The sequence below is a fragment of the Triticum aestivum genome, chromosome 5D (assembly GCF_018294505.1).
Source record: "Triticum aestivum cultivar Chinese Spring chromosome 5D, IWGSC CS RefSeq v2.1, whole genome shotgun sequence".
NCBI classification, from domain to species: domain Eukaryota; kingdom Viridiplantae; phylum Streptophyta; class Magnoliopsida; order Poales; family Poaceae; genus Triticum; species Triticum aestivum.
The window spans coordinates 566,259,590-566,278,414 of NC_057808.1; the positions used below are offsets into that span (position 1 = coordinate 566,259,590).

Consider the following 18,825-nt stretch of genomic DNA (forward strand, 5'->3'; position numbering starts at 1 on the left):
AATGATAATTTTATTTTGTTCTAGTTGTGGCACTAATTTGATTTGTGGTATTTCGAAGAAAAAAGATTTGTGTTATTAGTTTATTGCACTGGCTGGTATATATACCGGGGAAGTTTTATTTTAGAACAATATACTGGAGAATTATATACTATGCTATTGGAGTAGTTTTTTTTTTTTTGGGAATTGTTTTTTTGAGGGGATGCTAATGGAGTAGTTGTAGCCCAACAAAGTTAACCAACCTCTCCAGTTTGCGCTGTAGCCTGTATACCCAAGCCCAAAACAGGCCCATGTCTTATTTTTAGGCCAGCACCGTGAGTTGACCTAGCCTACCCTCGCCGGTTTCTCGAAAAAAAAAGCCTACCATCGCCAGTTCAGAACTTCAGATCGATTCTGCGCCTGCCGCCGCGCTAGTCGATCGCCAGACGCCACAGAACGTACACCATGGCAGCGAGTCCCGCCGTCTCAGCCCGTGTAGATCCTCCTGCGCGGTACCCATTGATGCGCCATCGAGTACCCGAGCCCGGCGATCACTTGATTTATTCCACTAGCAATCGAGTCTGAAGGTATACCGCGCAGTTATTTTTCTGGTAGATTTGTGCATTACCTATAGTCTAATTAACAGGCCGACTTACGACGCAGAACAATTGATTAATTTACAAATTAGATGTGTCTTCCTTTTATCGCTGGTTTTGCTAAAGCACATCTAGATGTGCCCTAAGTATTGCACATCTAAATCCTATGTCAATGATTTTCATGGAGATTCATGTGGGTATTTTCTTTTTTTCTTCTTCTTTTTATGTTTGATTGAATCACTTAGATATGCAATAACTAGACAGACCCAGAGAAAAAGTTAGATGTGTCTTTTAGTTTTGGGAGATGAGAGATGATTTATGACATTATTTACTATAGCTACATAGTTCACCCAGATGATAGCACCATACCGATTGATGAGTTTAATAGTTGTCGAGATAAATTTAATCCAATAGAAAATCAGAACTTTTGAGTTGAGACATCACCAGGCAGTTATCTCTGCTCCCTCTTGATAATCTCCTTATGATTTTAGATCTTATTTTGATCAGTGAAGTTTATATATACTAGCTCTAAGAAGTAGGTAGATTGTTCTTCATGAAACGCCAGTAGTACTAATGGTGAGTCCTATCGAGAACGTGACGTGATGTTTGGTTTGCTACTTGTTATGATTACACAGATGCACTTGCTATCAACATAGCATACGAATCTGGTATATTCTTTGGATTTTTCTGCTTTGCTTGACTGTTGATAACACTGAGACCTAAATGACTTGGTTTAAAATAAATGCTATAATTAGCAACTGGTAGCAATGGCTTTCTAAAGCATTAGTGCGGCATGGTAGCAGTGGCTACTAAACTTAGATATTACACTGTAGTCATTTGTGGTTGTTACATGTTTCCCCCTGATTTACTACAAAGAACATGGTATATGAGGTATTGCAGCTAATTTAATGTTGTCACCCTTTCACGCAGTTAGGGCACGCGCAATGATAATTTTATTTTGTTCTAGTTGTGGCGCTAATTTGATTTGTGTTACTAGTTTATTGAAGTAGGACACCTGCATGTTTGGGTCTTGACAGGTACATGCAGTTCAGCCTTAGGGAATTTTAAAATCACCATGACTTGCAATCTGTAGGAGAGAAATTTGTAGCTGTTCTTGTTTTCTTTCAATGTGAAGGTATCTTATTGATTTCTCTTGCATTGTTGCGTGATATTGCTGTCTCGCATTTTCTTTATCCAAAATTCTAGTGTGGAAATTTGAACTAGTTCTCTTTAATGTGTATCATGAACTCTTTTGTGGGTTCTCTTTCGGTCCATTAAGTTTGCGGTTAGGTATCTCCTAGTATGTTCCAGTAAATTAATGAATCTACTGGGTTCACAAGAGAAGATGATTTGGATTGGTGTGATTAATTGGAGAATGGATCACTAGTAGTAGAGTAGAAGGAAATGAAGCATCGGCGACGAAGGTGTCTGGCTGCCGAGCTGCGGATGGAAATTAATCTAGAGGGAATGGTAGATGGGGATTCCATCAGAACAATGGGCTAGCTTTATTGATTGATTAACAATAGTACAATGGACCGGAACAACTGGAATGCCACAAACAAAGAAGATCCATGATAAAACCAAAAATTACATCAATGTCCTTTTGATCTAATGTCTGATGTTTCTCCATGTCTTCGGTGACGAAACCACAAAAGATCAAACCCGCACAAGCCAAGCCAACCTTATAGGTTTTGCACAACCACATGAGTTGCCTAGCTCAAGTGGTGAGAACCTAATATGACCGAAAACCCCTTGCAAGGCAGGCTGCCAAACTGTTGCCAGGACATACAACTCGTAGAGAAGGCGCAAAGCCCAAATTAACGAGCATTGAGAATCACTAGCTCTATGAGGTAGATCACGATGGTCACACTAGGGCGAGGATGGAGTTGGAAGACCACCATGGGGCCACCACGACCAAACACAAGCCTAACAAAGAAGGCACCTAGACTCCTAGCGAGATATTGATCATTACTTCCTAAGGCTAAATCGATTGCGGAGATTGAAATGGTGGATGATTCATCCAACGGCTAGGATTTCATCACGTCCATCTCATGTACAAGGGACATGTGAGCACAATATTATGCATACAACTTCTATGAAAGGCCCATCATGGAGAGAGATCAAGTATAGTGACTTGTGGTCGAATGCTTGTACCACCACTCTTGTTGACAAACCTTCCTCCACCATTACAATGTGTGTCTTCATCATCGTGTAAAGATTTCGCTTGATAAGGAAACCCATGGTCGACGGTTGTTCCAACACCGGCACCACAATTGGGCTTCGTCGTGGCTCTCCACCAGTGGTGCCACCCATGAGGAAGAATGGTTTCGACATGTTTGTCAGGCCCGTGGGTCAAGCTTAGTAGGAAGAATCTAGTGCCACCAATAGCAGTAGTTAGTGTTGACACTACCAAATGTGAATGATGGCATAGGCTTGCTGATGTATGGTAAGAGAGACAAAAAGATGGTGGGCAGAGTGCTGACATGGTCGATGTATGAATACATTCGTGTACCTCTGGAACCACCTACCCATAGAACTAGTTCTTTTGTATTTACATTACCCAGAAATCTTTTACAAGATTGAATTGTGTCTGTGTTGTAGTTATGATTAGAATTTGTTGTGAGGAACAACATTGTGAATAGTATCCCTAACCTCTTGTGCACTACAATGTATGGGACATCAAACAAACATGTATTGCGTCTTTCTGCTAGCATCTGTGCCTAACCTCAATCGCCATGGCAATCTATTTCGGTGCCTCTTACTCATCAAATTTAATATTGCCGTCCTTGACCCCTCGACCTCGTTACCCATTCTTTGGCTAGATCTCTAAAGGGTCTTTTAGTTTGGCATGTCCATGGTTATTTGTTACTCCATCAAGTTCTTTTATTTCTCTTCAACTTCATCCAGAGCCACACAAATCTTTTCAGTTTTCTTGTCTCCTTTAGACAGTAATTTCCTTGATTTGTCACAACCCTTCCTTATTTGACCAACTGCATTGAATCCTTTCCATTTCTTTCTTCCCTATGGCCCATCCTAATTGGATCGAGCATGGCCTAATTCCAATCTCTTCTCTCGACTATGACTTGTTCTCGCCAATGTAACATTGCCCTTTTGGCATTAATCTATGACCTTCTATATATGCAGTCCGCGACCATTGCAGTGACTCAAAAATTGTCGACACCATGTTTGTACTTGCGGCTGCTATTGCTAGTTTTAACAATTTTCATTATTTTCCATTAACACGGGAAGTCTTTCTGACACCTTACTTGTAGATGGTCATTTGGTCTAACTCCTTATAACGATTTGATTTGAGATGTTAACCGATCTTTTTTCCGCCGTTCGACCAACTGTAAACATAGTTCTGATGTGAAATTGGAATCAATGTTGTGTCTGAACATTAAAGAGCTATTAGGTACTTTCTCAAGGCTTAGAGTAACAAACTCTCAAGGTTTAACACTGCTAATATTTGATCGCCAGTGTCACATGTATTTTGTGAGTTTAGCCATCACAGAATTCAGTGCATCTTCATAGACGACTGAGTGAGACCTTCTACACAACAGAACGATGGTGATTCTCGGAGAGGAATGCCATGGTATCCCCTATGTATCAAATGGCATATGTGTAAACCCATATGTGATGATTTCACCACAAAAAGGGAGTTACCTTAAGCCATGTAGGGGATATGAACTAAGGAAGAGACATCATGTGACCCATGTCATTAAGTAACCTCATATAGTGAGTCGGCGACCTAGATCCCAAAGGACTCCCATATTGCAAGATCTATGGGAATCCACGGGCTTGAGGGTATACTCGGTTTGCTCATGATCACATTTTTGCCATATTCTCTGGATTGAAAATTTTCCTATTTACCAATATCTTCATGGTGAACTTGCTAAGAGGCCTTTCCTACGTATGCAGAAGACCTATGCTTGAGAGGAAAACAATAAACGATGAAGTAAAATTATCTCCCAAGGATACATTCTCTTCTCTTGACTTGTGCCTCGTCCTATTCAAGGCACAACCACGCAACTTCCTCTGTATATCATTTACCATGCCGTGAACGAAATACATAATTTCCTTGTGCTCACCATAGATTTTGCCATCAAGTCTCCTTGGGGCAAGTTGACGGCCAACAAGACCATACTCATCTAGGACACCTTCGAGAACACCAAATCTTCTAGAAGATGTCATGACCATATAGGAGGTTGTGGTGGAAACATTGGCCATGGTAAAGGAGCAATGGACGAGATTGTCTGATGTCGTGATGCCACCCTGCCAGACAACTGGACACCCTTGCCCACATTATGTCATTCGATCCTAGTTTTTTACTATTGGTGCCTTCGCCAAAGAATAGGAAGTATGATATGATTTCATAATTAACTTCTTCACACCTTAGGGTGTTACTCGTTATCGCGCGACGTGGAGCATGATCCATGCCATGTAGCCTGCAAGTGCAGTGGATTTGATCGGATACTTATCACACGAGGGTAGACTTGCAGTACCCTATTCCACATTATTTTATTGGATTCAGAAGCAGAGAGGATAACACTAGGATGCAGATAGAAATACAGATGATGTCGGAGCTAGACTTGGCAAGGTAGCGTAATGCCTCATTCCGAGAATAGACACAAGTAAACGGGTAATACACACATGAGAAGAGTATTTAAATGCCAGACAAAATTACAAGAGTAAAGGGCATATAGAACTACAATGTGGTATATAACAACTAGAAGCACATAATAAACTCTAGAAGGCGGTAAACTTCCACAAGTAAAACACTAGGAGTCAACCACACCATGTCATAAATAAGTACCATCTGTATGACAAGTTTTTTTACTAAAGTTCTATAGAAGTCGGATTATCCTATTTAAGAGGGTTGGATAATCTCGCTAAAAACTCAATAATCCTAATACCATGGGATATTATGAATAATATATCTAGTGTCTCGGGTTCGGAGTCAAAGCGGATAGTTTATACATGTAAAAAATCTCTTACCATATCCTATCTATACATTGGATTTTGAAATGGTTCAGTTCGGTGATTATACAAATCACATTCCCCTCACATGTGGGTAACCACAATATCATCGCTTAGTTCTGTTGCATTATGGGGCCACAAGCTATAGCCTCATGGAAATACAAGTTACATATTTCCTCACATGGCGCCATAAGTTAGGTTTAGGGAGTTTTACTCCGAAAGCCGCAACTCGTCTCCCTCATGATCTTACTTTCTGGATTCTCTACTCGAGTTCCTCTCAATCTTACATGTCTCATTTATATCATAAAGATCATAGTACAAGCCACGCACATACCGACTTGACAAAACTGAAAAGACAGCAAAACGATAGCCTTTGCACAAAGGAACATCAACCAAGCAGTAAAAATACAGACAAGACCGAATAATCCTCAGAGCTTGACACCAACGCCCATCATCGGCCTCTGGCACCACCACAGCAGCCACCAAAGAAAAACATGACAGATCACCTCCACACCCAAGCTTGACACAGCTCCGTCGCTGATATGCAGCTTTGCGGACCTCCAAGGTTGAACGAATCAAACTGGGATAACACACTGGACATGCCATCGAACTCAAAATCTGGCACCCCCACATGACTAAGACGTCATAGGAGGTATCTTTCATCCACGAACAACGGACCCAGCACATGATTCACCATCTCCCGATGCCGCCGATGCAAACCACAATCTGCATCTGCTCCTGGACTACCTTTCAAGCTTTGCGCCGACGCTGGAGCAGACGTCGTCGCAATGGCAGAGCTCGAGGGCGCATGTCCACCACAAGGATGCTGCCGACGCCGCACCATCCTTGCTTGAATAGACTAGTTTCCAAATCCATCCCCAACCATAGAACCTTCCCTCGTCGGGGTAGGATCTGAAGAATCTTTTTTCAACACAGCCATCGCCTTCGCTGAAGCCAAGATGATGAATATCCCAAAACCTAAGCTACTAATGGCTAAAATGTTCCACATGTGTGAATCCGTTGACCCCCTCACAACCAACGACCAAGGTCGTCGATGGAGGGGACCCGTCAGAGGATGGTGGCGGAAGGAAGTGCTCCTAGCGGCGGCGGCGAGATCAAGGCTCGTCTTATTGCCCGTGGCTATCGTCATGAGCTTGGTCATGACTATGGCGAGACATTTGCTCATGTGTCCCACATGACCACAGTTCGCACCCTTGTCATGGCTTCTGTTCGCCACTAGTTTGTCTCTCAACTTGATGTCAAGAATGCTAATGAACAGTGAGTTGTGTGAGGTCTGTATACAACCACCACCAGTGTATTCTGTTCTTGACGGCATGGTATGTCATCTTCGTCGCTCTCTTTATGGCTTTAAGCAAGCCCCTTGTGCTTGGTGTGAGCGTTTCGCCTCACTAGTCACTACTACTGGTTTCTCGGTGAATTCTCATGATCCTGCACTTTTTTCCACCTTCCATCTCATGTCATCAACTGCAACCAACCCCTAGGATTGAGGGATCCTTGGTTAGCTGCCTAATTATCTTTTCTATGTTTTGTAGACTAATATCTTTCCAAGTTAGGTTATCGACGACGCCACAATATTGATCCATGTACAATTTGTTTGATGGCTAGAAGTGAAGGTTGACTACATTCAATGGTGGCAAAGTAGGATGTTGGAACAGTGGGAGGCCCTTCCATCATTATTAGTGGCACTGTTGTTACCCTCGGTTGGTGGCGTGGTAGCCCAAGTCCTCCCTCTCTTTCTCCACCTCGAAAGCCCTCGCCAAACGTTGATGCTCAACGGAGAAGATGATTCTCATCTAAAGAGAGTCATAGCCGGCATTATGGTATTGTGGCAAGGAACAATGCAAAATTTGGCATCTACGGTGCTAATCGCATAATAGCGCGCTATTTCTGCGCTAAAAGTTGTAGTGTTATAGCGTTGTAGCGTCATACAAAAATCTGAAACATAGAAAACAACAACCCAGCGCCCAAAAACACCCCTTGGCTGGTGACAGCCCATACCCCTCTCATTCTTAGTGTCAGACCTAACCAACGAGGCAATAATACCCTAGTTCGCATTCCCCCTTCCCAGTTCCCACCCGAGCTTTGAGCGACGGCGGCAGCGTCTTCTCATGAGGGGCTACGGCGGCAGCTATCTCCAACTCGACTCCAGCCAACACGGGAAGGGGTTATGTCAGCCACGCCAGTCAGCCACCAGGTAACACTTTCCTCTACTGCTTCCACTTTTCCACCTCGCTGAGCTCCTCCTGCATGTTGTTGGTTGCTCATGGGCATGCTCCTCCTCCTCTTTCTGCTCCTATCCGCTGCTGCAGCCATTTCTTGGGGTTGGAGACGAGGGGGTGTGGCCGTGGAGGAGATGGGGAGCACGCGGTGCAGGGACGTCGGGGCCAATGAATCCTAGGCTGGGCTTGGCTGCCAACTCGACGAATCAAGCGGGTGTCGTGGTCGCTTCCGATCTGTAGGGGATGTAGAGGAAGTAGGGAAGAGAGGGGGGGGGTCAAACTTCAGTTTAAAATTGGATCGCTAGCACTGGCTGACTTTGTGCTTCCAGTCAAATATATTGTGCCTCATATTTGAAATTTTTGGGATATATTTATCATTTTTTATGCAAAATGCCGTTTTCAAATATAGCACGCTATAATCTGGAGAAGGGCGGTGCTAAATCTTGTAGCGCGCTATTTTTTTTCATTGGACTATGGTCATTTTTGGCTGACCATTCAATAGAGGGTCAACTTTATGAATTCTCACTATAGAAACTGCCTTTTCTGGATCCGAATTTGTTCTGGGGTGAAAAAATCATACTACACTGGATTCTGCTGGATATTGAAATGCCTTCTTGAATGGCTCACTACTGGATCTGACTTTGGATCGCTTGGATAGTATCCTTCCTGTTTCCAGTCCTGTGCCCAGAGAGTTCTGTGGGGATGGAGTTGGGCATCCAGTAAAATTGGGCTCTCTACATGACCGGCTTTGCTTTTTTCTGCTGTTTAATTCTTGTGGAGAAGTGTATAATGCAGTATCTCTCCAAAGTAGTTCCTAATATGAATTGGCGAACATCAATTGCATGGACCACGCCATGCTCTCTGATGTTCCTCAGCCTATTGCAGTCATGCTTTCCTCAATTCTGGTGTGTGTGTGGGGGGGGGGGGGGCAAATTTGAGTGCTAGCATGGGCACCAAATGTAACGTGACTCCGCCGGGGTCACAATTTCAGGATTTCTGAAGAACATGCAGCTTGGTGGTACTATGAAATTTTCGTGACTGTTTTTATTGTCAAATTGGAGCATGCACTTTGATAACAAAACTTTAGCTCCTGAAGGATGTTTTGCATTATGAATTCAGATTTCAAATACTAGTATGGAAATTTCTTTTGGATCTGATATTACCATGATTTCCTTTCTCACTGAAAACTGTTGAGTTTCCTGCCAGGCTTGTTAATCCTGGGGTCTGCCCCTGTGTATTTTATAATCTTGGAATATTACAACCATGTGCACATACTTAGTGAGGAATAAAGATGTTGAATAAAAGTAAAAAAAATAGGCAGGCATAAATTATGAAACATATTTCTGTTAAGGTAGAAGGGGCATCCATTAACCAAGTTATGTATTGAAAACCCACTAATAATCTATCCTATTCTTCTTTTAACATGACAACTCTCACATGGCTGCAAATTTTCCTGATCAGTTCATACGCATTTTACCCAACTGTTAGCAAATGATGCCTTTCCATTATTAAAGCATTTCAATATCATATACATCATATAAGATTATGCAAGCATTTGTGAAAACATGCACTGCTTAGTGATTCTGACCTGACCTGAAGTGTAGGTTAGAGTGCACTGATGTTATGGTTTTAGTCCTTTACTATTCTGGTTGTGTTATTCCATAAATATTGAAAGGATGGTCTCCTTTCAAGACTGGATCATGGTCACGTGTCAGATTGCTTGGTTCTTATATTTTGAAAAGATATATTTCACACTAAATTTATAGAGAAAGAAGTCGTTCGGAAAGTAACGTTCTATGCTTTTGATCATCAACCCTCACACATGCCCTGTTGTGCAATTTCTTGTCTACTTATTTTGATATCACATTTAGATCCACATAAAGAGAATGGCTTATGTACTTACAAAAATCGCTCAACCAGGTGTCCCTATACCAAATTGTTCTACTTTATTTTATTTTATATATACAGACATGTCTTTCTCCTTGGAGGAGGTGTATGGGGAGGGGGAGGGGGTGCGGAGGGCTCTGAGTTCTAGAATTTTGAACTTTTGGAATTTTGTTAAGTGTTATACCTGCATCAGACCATGCCTACACTGAAGTCGCTAACAAACATCAAAGTTTGCTTTATTTATTCCTGGCTATTAGTACTGGTACATGCATAGATTCTGTACAATTTCCCCACCTTGTTTGGTCTATTTTGATGGTAAAATTCTAGTCACATATTATTTGGTGAACCTTTCTCTTGAGTTCACGGACAAAGTTGCCCCAGTGTTCAATGTTTCCTTTAGAAGATCTTTTGATCTTCTTAAATCCACATGACAGTTGTGAAACTGCTGCAGCGGACTACGTAACTGCAGTATAACTTCAAAATCAAACATGATTTGAAGCTAACTATTTCTATTTTCAGTCCACCGTCATTCTGTACAATGTTTAGTTATGTTGATGATTGTTATTCTGTACCTTTAGTGATTATTATGGAGTTCAATTTTCCTAATCGAGTTGTCTTTGCATATCAGTGTGTTAAGAAGCTTATAACCATAGCAGTTGAATAGATCATTATTGTCCTTTCATTGTTTTAGACTACTTTTATGTGCTATGCTGAAGAGAATAAGCGCTGAAAGTGTGCTTGCATTTTCTATAGCTGGTTCTTTGTGTTACAGAGCAGTGCTTTCATTATTGTACATGATGCTCGCTGTTTAATTGTCAAGTGGTTATTGTTTTGACTACTCTTGAAAGATCTGTTCGAAGTAAAAACCTTCTGGTTTGTTGAAATTCTGCTTTTTGCAAAGAAAAGTGAAGCTACAAGTAACTTGTGGCAGCTATTTAGCGATAAACTTTATAAATTGGACTGTTTTGGGGTGGTCTGAAATAATAATATCAGAAATGTTATAGGAAGTTTTCTAATAACCTTTGTTGTACAGACTTTATCATCACAAGAGAGTTAATATTTTGTTTTGGTCCTCCTCGCAGAGTAAGTGTTGCTGATGGAGCTCATTTGACTGAATTGGCTACTCCACATTTTGAGGGGCTGCAGTTGAATAATACAACTCCTTTTGGTAAGGATTCCACACCTTTTAATCTTTTATGCACTGTAACTTTTTAGATAACAATTTGCAGTGCTAACACCATCAAGATAAACTTCTGCTTGCCCCATGTTCAGTGCATGTGTGGCCACTAAGGCGTGGTATGTGTTTATCCATAAAGGGGAATTTAATTCCAGTTCCAAAAAACTATGGGTCATGCTACCGTTTTGATGCTATAGTTGACTGGTCTCTAATGTAACTATTGACCATCATTTGTGGTGCATCTTATAATAATCTACTTCTGTCTATCATGTTGCAGATGGGAATCACTTTATGCCAGCATTTAGTCTTCCACATTGTTTTAGCATGAGACAACAATTTCCTCCTGTGGATCAAAGTTTCATTGCTGATGGAAACATAGACCAGAGGTCAAATCATACACGCGGCAGGAGAAGAGATTTACCACAAACATCAGCATTTCCCAGGTTTTCTGAGAAGCACGAGTTTGGAAGTTCCAGCACATTTAAGGAGCCATCATTTTTTATGAAAGAAAAAACCCCGAGTCCTGCAGAAGAAAGAAATCCACCAAAGCCTCCAAAATTTCTTGCAGAAAATTGCAACCGTCAACAACATCATCACAGTGTGAGTATCTCATTACCTGTTTCAGATTCTGTTTCTTCATCCCGTGTCCATTTTAGATGTTATTGTTTCCTACTGGTACAGCCTTTGTTTTTTAGATGTTCTCTTATCTTACATTCACTTTGGTGGTGATTTTGATAACACTGCTTTGTTGTGTTGTTACTCTAGGTTGGCCTACCTGTTCAATATCAAGATTTCTTCATAACTAACTTGGGAGAAATCGATAAACATGCAAGCTACCACAATTGCCACCAGATATGGCCGGTGGGTTTTACATCTTACTGGCATGATAGAGTCACTGGTTCACTATTTGAGTGTGAGGTGTGTGATGGAGGGAGTTTTGCGCCTCTGTTTAAGGTCAGAAGGTTACCATGTTCAGTGTTCCCCCTTCCAGAAGCCTCGACTATTCTCTCTCAGAATGGTGCAAGAAAGGCCGTTGCAACAAAGGAAAGTAGCAGTTTTATTGGAGATACTGCTAATGATATGGATGGTGATATTTATATGATGGTGGATACTCCCTCTGAGACCAGTCAAGATTTCTTATCAATTTTTACCAGTGATATGGAGGATCAAAGGACTTCTTCGTGCTGCAATGATGTACAGAGCTCAAATATGATGTCACAAATACTACCATCAAATTCTGAGAATGTTCCACCAGGTAAAGAAGCCAATATTAATGACCAAATTGGTGAGTTTACATTTGAGGGAACATCGCCCTCTTCAGTATGGGGGATGATTTCTTCTGCTATGGTGGAAGCATGTGAAAAAATGTATAAGGAACATGGGCATCTGGTATTCTCATGCACACACAGCAGCGAAAATCATTTATTAAACAAGGGGAGTGGATGTCAGAACTTTGATGGTCCTTACGCTCCCTTAACTAGATTTTGCTCATCCAATGGCCCCAGTATACCACGAGTTACAGAAAAGAAGAATGATGTGGAATCTACTTATACATTACTGAAGAATTGGTTATGCCATGATAGAATTGGGCTTGATTTGGAATTTGTTCAAGAAATTGTGGAGTCTCTTCCTAGATCCAGATCTTGCACAAACTACCAGTTCTTGTGCAATAGGGCAGAATTTCGTTCTTCTGTAACAGTTGCAAGTGGTTTACTTTCATCTGTGCATAAAGATGGTCAAAGTAATGTAGATACGCCATATGGTAGACATGGTGGGGTGACTGGGCTACACGATCCTGCTCAGCCCAGCGGTTCTAGCATCCGCAAGCTACCTCCGGGACGTCCTATTAGCCATAAGCTTCAACCAGAATCGGCAGCAGATGTTTTCCAGGTAGCTCTTCACATATTTGTCACTGTTTCTGCTATTTGAGAAACACATCTTTACAAAGTTGTGCATTTCCTTTTTATTCTTGCATCCATCTTCTCATTGAAATTTTCTTGCAGATATGGGAGTTCTTGGGGCGCTTTGCTGAAATCATTGATCTCAAAGAAGTGCCTTCATATGAACAATTAGAAGATGAACTTGCTGACCCATGGCCAATTTGTGCAAGTCAGAAAGAAACACTGTCAAAGGGCATTCAGGATTGTAGGGATTACTCTTCACCAATGAATTCCCCTGCAAATGCTTCTACATCACATTCAAATAGTGAGTCTGGTCTCTCTAATAATGAAGAGATTGTGTCTGTATTTATTCCTGTTGAAACTTCCTCTATGAAGGAAGCTCGTCTAGATAAATTGGCAGCCCAGACACTTGGGAGGTGCACTGGTACAATATTGCCCGGCGTTCATCTTGCACTCATTAAGGTTCTTTTTGGTGAGGTATTATCAAAGCTGAACATTGACCCCAAAGAATCAAAACCCAGGCGCGGAAGAAAGAAGGACACTGAGAGCCTTATTTCAACAAAGGAATTTAACTTTGATATGCTAACTGCTAACAAGTTGACTTGGCCAGAGTTGGCTAGAAGGTATATGTTAGCTATTTCTTCCATAAATGGGTGCATGGATGTGTCTGATATTTCCAGTCAAGAAAGGGTGAAGTTATTCCGCTGCCCACACGGTGATGGTGGCATCCTGTGCGGAGCAGTACCTGGGGTTGCCGGCATGGAGAAGGATGCCCGTGTAAGCATTTTACTTCTACAATTAGCTGAACCTTGTGATTCATTTGGATCGTTCTTCCTTTCCTTCTTCAATCAGACATGAGCTGTAGTATTTGCTATCTGTTTTTAGATTCTTCTTCTACTTCTTATTTCTATTTATTAATATTATTATTGCTTTGATTGCAACCCTGTACAATTATATTATACACATTAACTCTTCATAATAGTATGTTTCTATGTTGTTTCTATGAGGGACATAAGACATATCCATGTTTTATCCTGCTTAGGAAAAAACCTTGTTTTTTTGGGTTACCTGTCACCATCAGTCTTGCTTTCTGTTTTTTAGGGTAAAACAACAGGGAATACCATTACTCTGTATATATATATGTATTTTACAGTAATAATAAAAAGAGGTATGTACAATCCTAGCAAGGAGAATATAATCAGTTAAGAGACTGTGAGACAAGATTTTCCACCAGTTTGTTTCTTTCTATGATTTTATTCAGAGCTTTTCCACCAGTTTGCAGGAATTTTGTTGTTAAATCTTATCTGTGGAGACAAGATATCTTGACTACATTGATTCCTTGTCCAGCTGTGTGATATTTTGAAAATATCAAATATAATTTATAAGGATGCTGTGTTACGTTTGTTGTATGATTTATCTATAGTTTTTTGTTCCCCCACTAAGAGATATTATAAATTTCCTGTGCTCTTATTTTAGACGATTGTAAATTTTATGTGTATTTTTGCTGCACTGTACTTATTGTATTGTATTTTCAGCTGCTTCTGGAGGCGGAGAATTTGATATGCAGCTCTCTATCAACTGAAGGAAACAAGGTTTATATGATGGATTACAAGTATTCTGCTGAGGTGCCTATTGCTGATAACAGAACATTTCCAGATTGGGCAGAAGCACTAGAGCCTGTGAGAAAATTACCGACAAATGTGGGAACGAGAATTAGAAATTGTGTTTATCAAGCTTTGGACCGAAAACCACCAGAATGGGCAAGGAAAATTTTGGAACATTCGATAAGTAAAGAGGTCTACAAGGCTAATGCATCTGGACGAACCAAGGTTAGTAATGCTCCTGCAGGCTGAAGTCATTGTATTATTGCTGTTCCAGACCGCGTTTAATTTCCTTTTTTCTGGCTTTGACCTGCTCTCAGGCCCTTATAAAAACCTTTTTATTGATAGATCGAGCTGCAATACTTATGGTGTTTTTGTCGTAAAGAGTAATGAGTTGCAAAAATAAAAGTATGAGTTTGTATTAGTTTATGTTTTAGTACCATTTGTTGTGTGGGTTGCGCTCTAGGTTAGAACTCCTCATGTATTTTGCCCTTAGCCGGAAATACGAATGCATAAATTCCATTTTCTAGTTCCCCTAACACTTCTTTTGTTTTACTATTTTACGAGATGAAGTATTGTATCCCTTTAAAAGGATGACAGTATTTACATGTTTTTGATTATATAGCCTGAGCAGAAAACTTTGGTTAATATGAACTTGCTGTCAGCATCGCATTTTAACCAAAGTTTTACTATACACTATATAGCTGCGAGAAGAGGAGTCAGTGCACGGCCAAGCTTATGTTGTATTTGACTTATTCTGTTGTATTTGACTTATTCTTTGCCATAGCACGGCCAAGCTTAATTTGAGGACCCTTGTGACTAGGGGACTATGTGGAAAATACACTAAAAGATTATTTTTTTTCTTGTTGCAGAAAGCTGTTTTATCTGTGTTGTCAGAGGCATGCCGTGTAAACCCAAGAAATGAAAGGAAAACTATTTCCATCTCAGAGATCATCTTGAAGAAGTGTCGTATTGCTCTGCGCCGTGCCATTTCCTCAGATCAATATAAGCTTTTGGGGAATCTGCTTGGAAGTATTATAGTGAACTCTAATGAGTATATATATGAGGATGAAGGCATCCTTGGATTTTCTGGTGTGGTGCCACGCCCTTTGGACTTCCGCACAATTGACATAAGGTTGGCTATGGGAGCTTATTGTGGATCTTGGGAGAACTTTTTTGAGGATGTGCAAGAGGTACGTTTTTCTTTAACACCCTTTTTGTATTATGCCATGGTCACGCATGTGGGATATTTTCTCAGATTTTCCATGGATGGCTTCATGTGCCTGCAAATACTCCTGTTGCGTTAGCTTGTGCTAACTGTTGATCAGCAAAGGAGTTATAATAGACAGTGTGCCGAAACTAGAAAATCAAGCTGACAGTATTAGTTTGTGCACAAACTATAAAATTTGCTGATCTGCTATGTGTCTACCTGCAGGTAATCCGTAATCTGCACACTGCATGTGCAGATCGAATAGATATAGTGAAAATGGTTCTGGAATTCTCTAAGAGTGTTGAATTGCATAAGACAGAGGTGTGTTATCCCTTTCTGTATTGTAGTTTACTATGCTGATTTGAGTATATATTAGCTTACTGTTAAATTTTCTGTTTACTAAGTTATATTACCAATGATTTTAGTAAACCTTTTGGCTTTCTGTGCAGGTGCTCGACCTTGTTCAGAAATTTGATTGCTACCTGTCTAGGGAGAATACTGGTTCAGAAATCCATGGGGAGCTACAGGATATTCTGACAGCAACAACCAAATTACCTAAAGCTCCATGGGAGTATGGTATTTGCAAAGTGTGTGGGATTGATAGAGACGATCACATTGTTCTCTTGTGTGATGGCTGCGACGCGGAGTACCATACTTATTGCCTGAGTCCACCACTAACTCGTATACCACGAGGAAACTGGTTCTGCCCATCGTGCAAGTTAAAGCCAGAGAGATCACATCTTGACCAGGGTGCTCAGGATTTTAAACGACAGCGAAAAGGAGCAGAGTCTCATGCATTTCACGGCAAACCATCGTGCATGTCAGCTCAAAAGAAATCACATCTTGACCAGGGTATTCAGGATTTGAAACCACAACGGAAAGGACCCTATCATGACATGCTTATTAAGTTAGCTGCAGCAGTGGCAGAAAAAGAGTACTGGGAGCTTAGCACACAAGAGGTATGGTTTTCTCTTCTATGTTTCAAGTAGATATCTCTATTGTTTAGTGTTTGGAAGTTTTAGTTCTTTGTGTATTGCACATTTCGCTGTACTCCTTTATATGATTTTACCTTGGCCAAATCATCTTTTCTCAATTATCTTACTGAATACCTAATAATTTCTATGTGTGCTGATTTTCATAGTGGACAAAGTGACAATCTACATTGTCTAACATTTATCTTCAAAATGCAGAGAATATATATGCTGAAATTTCTTTGTGATGAAATGCTCAACACAGTCCTGATAAGAGAACATATAGAAAAATGTCCAGATAAGTTCAATGATCTCCAGAAGAAGTTTTATGCTTTGAATTTTCAATTGAAGGATTTGAAAGATAAGGAGGAAATGAGGAATTCATATGGTGAAATGGATACTTTATCGGACCAGATTTCAAAAGTGCAGGAGTCAATTGGCACACTAGAGTCAGAGCTTAATATGGCATCCTTGAGAAGAGATTTTCTGGGAAAGGATTCCTTGGGTCGACTGTACTGGGTTTTAGGACGATCTGGTAAACGTCCTTCACTGGTCGCTGATGGGTCTCTACTTCTGATTGTAAAGGGTGGAATTCTGCATCTGTCGTTGTTTATGAATCGGATGAAGAAATCCGTAGCATTGTTGACTGGCTAAGGGAATATGATCCAAGGGAGAAAGAGCTGAAACGTGGTATCCAGCAGTACTGGCAGCGGCAGCGGCATCTTCATCACCTGGGTAATTTCGTTCTCAGTGATCCTCCAGTATCATCCAAGGGGTCGCCGAACAGCAGCGAGCAGCAGCTTATGGAACTTCCCAGTACCAAGGCTGCAGCAATTTTGGGGAAAACATGCCGCTGCGACTGCTTAGAGCCTATATGGCCTGCTCAACACCACTGCACAGCATGTCATGAGACTTACTTCACGTCAATGGAGTATGAAGATCATGCTGGAAAGTGCAATGGAGATGTAAACAAGGGCAAGGATTCTTCGGTTGAGCCTAGCTCCACCACTGAGTCCACAAAACTCAAGTCATGCCCATATGACTTTGAACAGATTTGCAGAAAATTTGTCACCAATGATTCAAACAAGGAGATAGTGAAGGATATTGGACTCATTGGATCAAACGGAGTTCCGTCTTTTGTCCCTTCACGTGCAGTTTTTATTGATCCTCCAGTCATTCTGAATAAAAACAAAAAGCAAGATGACATCCCAAATGATGATTGTGTTTCCAGCTCCTTAGAGGAATGCCAGGCAATGTCTGTACAAAAGTTAGGGAAGGAGGGGTCCAATTCTGCTCAAGATTGTCCTGCAGCTAGTACTTCCTGTGATGAAAATGTGTCAAAAACTAAGGAGCCAGCCCCTGATACTGATACTACTTCCTGTGAGGAAGCGGCATCTTCTGCAACAGACATGCCAACAAGATTGCTGGCTGTTAACGGTGGCTTGGTTCCGGAGTCATCATTGAGACCTGTTACAGGAAGAAACTCCCATATCCTAAAGCAACAGAAGATCAATTTGCTTGATATAGAAGCAGCGTTGCCTGAGGAAGCTTTCAGAACCTCAAAGTCTAAACAAATGAGAAGGCGTTAATGGCGTTCTTTTGTGAAGCATGCAGAATCAATATCCGAGGTGACTTCATCATCTATTTGTTCACCTTAATTTGTGCCACACAAAAAAAGAAAATATATATATATATATAGCCTAGTGTTTATTATTTTTGTGCCTGTCCATTATATTAAAGGCTCTCTAACATCATCATCTCCATACAAAATAAATACTGATTAATCATATCTATACTATTCTGTGCCTCTTCCAGATGGTACTGGCGACCAGCATGTTGGAGAGAGTGATAAAATCCGAGTTCTTGAAGAATGATTGGTGGTACTGGTCCTCCTTCACAGTAGCTATCAAGACCTCAACTGCATCCTCGCTCGCTCTCAGGATCTACACTCTCGACCACTCTATCGTGTACACCAAGGAGCCTAACACCGTGCCGCCGGCTGACAGTACAAAGGTTGTGAACAAGGGGGGAAAGGGGAAAGAGCCAGAACAATCAGCGTCGTAATTTGCGCCGCTCGATCTATTGTATACTCCAAACTTAGATGCTCTGCTTTGTTATGTGCAACAATGTGATGCTGTGGTGATAGACAGAGATGGTATAGACAGAGTCTTTGGTTATTATGTGGTCCCTTGAGGCTTTAGAGCTAGCTTTGATTCTGGTGTTCCTGCAAGGGTGCAACCTTGACCGTCCATTTTAATAAGTCAAATTTACCATACTACTAGTAAGATA

At 41.0% G+C, this 18,825-nt stretch overlaps 1 pseudogene; it reads left to right on the forward strand.

Annotated features, from left to right (window-relative positions):
• Positions 1-201: 201 nt before the first annotated feature.
• On the forward strand, positions 202-18,825 carry LOC123123965 (methyl-CpG-binding domain-containing protein 9-like; annotated as a pseudogene).